This window comes from Ochotona princeps, chromosome 3 (genome assembly GCF_030435755.1).
Source record: "Ochotona princeps isolate mOchPri1 chromosome 3, mOchPri1.hap1, whole genome shotgun sequence".
Classification (NCBI taxonomy): domain Eukaryota; kingdom Metazoa; phylum Chordata; class Mammalia; order Lagomorpha; family Ochotonidae; genus Ochotona; species Ochotona princeps.
This window is the reverse complement of record NC_080834.1, coordinates 57943536-57949535: the sequence shown is the minus strand read 5'-3', so window position 1 is coordinate 57949535 and position 6000 is coordinate 57943536.

Here is a 6000-nt window from a genome sequence, read left to right as displayed (position 1 = left end):
TTTATAAATGACACTAAAGCATAGAAAGAATTTACTTGAATAGTTAAAAATTAAAATGGGAAACTGAAAAATTGTTAATGTCATCCACAAACATGTCTGCCTTTGAAAGTCGAACACATGATGGACATTGCAAAACTACGTTTTAGAAGTCAATTATTTTCAGTAATTTTAATTCTAATCATTATGTGAATTATGTTCATGTATGAGTATACGAGTCTCATGTACTAATAATTAAATAATGAAATTAAATACTGAAGTTGTATTTTATTCATTTTGACAAAAATTTAAATAAATTTTAAGTTGTGAAGAAAGGCATTTTTGAAGATTTATATATTTTTAGTTGGAAGATCATATCTACAGAGAAGAGGGAAAGTCTTCTATCAGTTGGAACACTCCCCGAGTGGCCACCACAGCCAGAGTTGAGCTGACATCAAGACAGACTCTGCTATCCTCTACAAGGAGCCTAGGCACTAATAGCCAGGGACAATTTTTAACGAAGACATAAGAAGGCTGGCACAGTCCACATGCCACTGCTCTGTGTCTGCGTGTGTGTATGTGTGTGCGTGTAATTTTTTGTAGGAATACATTCTCAAATATCCAATGATCTCCATTTTAGCTTCACAAGCTATCAGAGTTTTCATTGGGAGTGCTCTCTCTTTGGCCCATGAAATGAGGACACATGGCTTCCCTTACTTCATTCAACAAAGGCAGCCAACTCAGCCTGCCTAGACAGAGCACCTGCCACTTTCTCTAATGCTGAGTGCTGCCTTCAGGAGTGAGGTTATTCTACCAACCATTAGGACCACCAGGTAGAGAGTGGATCTTGTGCTCTGGTGACTAATACGCAGAGATTGTCACAATCCTGTCGTGATATGGCTGGGTTTTTGACAGTCACTAAATTCAACTCCGGAGACTCAATGTCTGACTGCGAGCATGGGTCCTTGTAGAATGCAATGCATTAACAAATAGAAACACATGTTAGGTAGAATGCATAAGCGGTGTGGACTCTGGATAGTTGGTTCACCTTGGCAGAAAGGGGCTGGTGTTGTGAACACGCCACCCAGTGCAATCATACACCTAACACTGTCAATAGTAAAGATGTATTAGAATATCATTCAGTATCATAGTATCAACCACATTTTCAGCACTCTCCCCAGTGAGGCATAAAGGTATAGTTTCAAAACAAAGTCCTCAAAGTAAAAAATCTGTGGATGTTTCCAGAAAGAAATATGAAGAAAAGCAAAACAACTCCACAAAGACAGAAATGTCTTAATATTACAATGTGAATCATTTTCAATATCTGTTGAGGAAAAATGAAATCAACTTACTGCAAAGGAAAAAGTCAGTAATCAGATAAGAAAACCACTCTGGAAAATCTTATAAACATACTTACTAGCGGACAAATCTTTGGAAATATCTCAGACACATTAAGAGAAAAGAAAAATGTCTAAGATTTGTGAGATATAATTCAAACATCAAATATATGTATTTGATGAGTCATATAAGGAAGGAAGACACTAGAATGGAAAGTCCACACGTTGGACGAGCATAAAAATCCGAGTACAGGAAGCACATAAAAATTCTAGTGGCATGATCAGAAAAAATCTTCACCGTGACACATGGGGTTCATGTTTCAATATGATTTATAGTGCCCTCTGTTGTTGTGAAGCACAATAAGTGACCACTTACGATTCTCTGTTATTTTGGCACCAGTTCAAGTTCTGCTTCTGATTCAGCTCCCTGCAAAGGTACCTTGGCAAAGAGGTCCCAGCACCTATGGAAGACTGTCTCTCACATCTTTCATCTGTCTTTAAACCAAAAATAGTCTAAAAAATAATTCGTAGAAAAGATACTGAACTATATGAGACAAAAGTCCACATTAAACTTAGAGCTGCTGATTTGTCATCAGAAACCCGACAGGCTAAGAGAGAATGATTATGTAATAAAGGAAGATGGGCAAGATCACTATTCCCACATTTTTTTTTCTTCCTATATCTGAGCAAAGGAAGGAGATACAGGGAGAAGCCACGCCCAGCCTGCCACCTGCCAAACACCTGGGAAGGAGAACAGCCACCTGACACAACCCCATGGTCCCCCATGTGCAGCACACTCCAAGGGTCTTGCTCATGAGGTTTCCATACTTCAGCAGTTCTGAATTACGCCATTCTGAGCACAATGAATTCTCTCCAGTATCCACTGGCGAAAACATGGTCCACCTCACAGTTTCTGTTTGCCTGGATATTTCAAATTCTTAAAACAAAAATAAATGCTGGAGCAGAATACTTCACCTAGTGAATTTCTCATCTATAAATGAAGATGAAATACTAATATTCTGAAACAAATTGGAAAAAAAATATTACTTCAGACAAGCTTTATAAGTTACACGCAACATTGTGTAACAGAAGCACAGAAATAAACATATCATCATGAAGTAATGTAATAACAGAAATCTCTCCAGTAAAAGCATAAACACAATAGCAGGACCAAATCATTACTTAAAAACAAAGCTAGAACGTAAATGTTTAAAATCAGCTAAATAAAACACAGATTTGAGTGAATTCGAAGACAGAAACCCCCTATATGCTACATCCAAGAAACACACTCCATACCCGCAGATTCACAGTCAAACTGAATGGATACAAATATATATTTGATGCAAATATAAACCAAACCTGATCGTAACCAGCCATCTTAACAAAATGTTTCAGGACAGAGACAGGCAACATGTTATTAAGAGGTTCAGTTTGAAAATGTGACTGCAGGAAACGTACATGAATGCAGTGCTGCAGCATTTGGCATATGGAACAAATGTAAAGGAACCTGAAGATAGATCCAAAAATGAGTGTAATATCAGAGATTTTCACCAATGGGCGCATCAACTCATCCAAAAAGAAAAGAAAAATGTATGGCAACTCTACACTGTGTGATCCGAATCAATTCAATTTATAGCTCCATAACATTTCATTCCACAACTGTAGGATACACATTCTTTTCATGTTTGTTAAGCTTCCTTTAGAGTACATCTTATGCTAGGTTATAGTGAAAATGAAATGTTACAACAGATACTACCAAAACAGAAATTATCATGATTACAAATAGGTTCTGATCATTAAAATCAGAATATAATGGAAGTCATACCATCACGCTGCACATATGGACAAAGAATCATCAGGAATTACTACAAGCAGCTAAATGCCAACATATTGGGAAATCCAGAATTAAATGCCACTCTTCTATACATGTACACTTTACCTTAATTCAGACATGAACAGGTAGATAAAGAAAAGGGACACAGAACAATAAAAAAGATGATCCCAAGAAAAAAGCCCTGCATGGGATAGCTTCATCGCTGATTTCTACCAAACTTTTAAATAAGAGTTACTCTCAATTCTTAAAATTTTTTAAATAAGGAAAAAAATCCTCCAAAATGTCCATTAGGCATGTATCACTCTAATTATAAAATTAAAAGAAAACATCAAGCAATAATTAAAACCTAGTATCTATGGAAAACATCTTCCAATAAAGGCTATGTAACCTAACTCATCAACTTATTGAAAAGATTAATCATCCATCTGGTTGTGGTTGAAGTGTGGTTCAGCTCTGGAATGTAGGGAAGGTTTAACAAATGCCAAACACGATACATATTACCATATTGAAGAATAAAAATCGATGAATATTTCAATAGATGCAGAAAAGGTTCAATAAAATACAACATCCTTTCATTAAAAATATTTAACATTTTTTATACAAGGAATGTACCTCAAGACAAATTCATATGTAACAACCACAAAGCTATCATCGTACCGAATGAAAGCTGGAAACATTCCTAGGAAGATTCAAAACTATGCAGTGGTGTCCTCTCTTAGAATTAATGTTCAGTACAGTTCTTGATATTGTAGGCAGAGCAATTAAAAAGGAAAACAAAAAACACAAGTGAAGGAATTTAAATAGCCCCTATTCGCAGATGACTTTGCACTGCAGGTATGAAAACTTGAGATTCCACAAAGATGGTTGCAATTCTTAAGGAAATTAAATGAAATCTCAGGATATAAAATCTGCACACAGAAAAATATGATTTATATGCACAAACAATGCCATGGCTGAGAAAAATCTTGCATGTTTCTTGAGGCCAGTATGGAAGCTTAGTGGTGAAACTGTTTGCCTTCCGTGCACAAGTTTCCCATCTTGTTCCCTGCTTGTGGCCTGGGAAAGTGAGGAACGGCCCAAGGCTTTGGAACCCTGCACTAGTGTGGGAGACCAGGAGGAAGCTCCTGGCTCATCTGTGGCCACTGTGGCCACTTGGGGAGGGAGTCAATGAATGGAAAAATCTTTGTTTCTCCTCTCTGTATGTCTTGAAATATGTCTTTCAATAAAAATAATAAAATAAAATCTCAAAGGCAGAGACAGTGGCTACAAGAACCCAGGCCTGGGATAAGCCAAAGCCAGGAGTCAGGAATTCCATCTGGGTGTCACGTTAGGTGCCACCACTGTGCTGCTTTTCCAGGCACATCACTGAAAAACTGAATCAGAAGTGGAACAGCCTGGATTTGAACCTGTGCTTTTGCACTTGATATGATCCCATCATGCTGTGAGCAGTTTAAGTCATTCTACAAATATACAGTTTGTTTTCTGATTAATTCTGGTAACTTTTCCTAAACATTCACCAAGAAGCATATTAGTGTACCCAAGAAAAGCAGAGTATCTTAGTTTTTATTTATCTTTCTAAAATATTTGAATTCTAAAGATTTTTTCCATAGTTATTAACATTTATATTGGATTATAATATTAGATATTCATTCTAAGAACCAGCATGTTTTTCTCTGAAGTTTAAATTTTCCTATAAAATGATTTAGCTTTTCTGTGTATACATTATTTTCATTTCACTTGGTTCAGCTATTTGTGTGTTAGCCTTTGAATTAGAGAAAAACAAACATCTGTTTTTCAAAGACTTATTTATTGGAAAGACAGTTGCAGAAAGAAAAGGGTACAGAAAGAAAGATCTGTCGTTTATTCACTCCCCAAGAGGACACAATAGCCAGAACTGAGCCTATCCGAAGCCAGGAGCCAGGAACCTCGAACCTCATCCAAGTCCCCCAGGTGGGCACAGAGTCGCAAGGCTTTACACCATTCTGCACTGCTTTCACAGGCCACAAGCAGAGAAGTGGTTGGGAAGTGGAGCAGCCAGGACAAGAACCATCACCCATATGCAATCTCGGTGCAGGCAAGGGAAGGACTTTAGAAAATAGTCTACAGTGCCACCCTCTCCCCTCAAATGATTTTTAACTTTTCTGCAATTATTTGAAATTGAGACTATACCTGTACTATACTTTTTCTGGTTTCTAAATTCAATCTATGCTACTATGTCCTTCCTCTTTGTGAATTGCTTCATGTCACCTTTTCATGTAATTATTATCCTTTCATCTACGTGGTCTTTATTTGTGAATTTTTATCTTTTATTCACAAAGCAGGAGTTATTATATTTTGAAATTTTTGATTGTCTATTAATATACAGTTTAATTACATTTATTTGGTATTTGAAAATGTCTTTCTATTAAAAACTGTTAGTAAGATTTAATATTCACTCAAAGCATTATTATATTTCTGTAGTTCATTATCTTTTAGCTATAATTAAATAAGAACACCTTCATAAGCTATCAGAAACACCTTTGTGTTTGTGTTTGTAGTGCTAGAGGAGCAAAGCCTAGCTTGCAAATTCTTTGCTCTCATGGTTAGATCTGCATTCCAAAAATTGATTCTTGGATTCCTCCAAGTTTTTCTGCAGTCAGTCCAGCTCCACAGTACGTCTGATTCAGTCCATCTAACCTTTTTCGTTTCTGATTCATCAGTGTAAATCACAGCTGTGTTGATATTGAGGTTAAATCCCACCCTCTAAAAAACTTCGCAAACTGTGATCATGCTGGGCTGTTTTACTACATTCACTAACCTTTTTTCTTTTACTTCCAACCTCAAGAATTAGGCCACAGAAAATGGTTTTGCTAT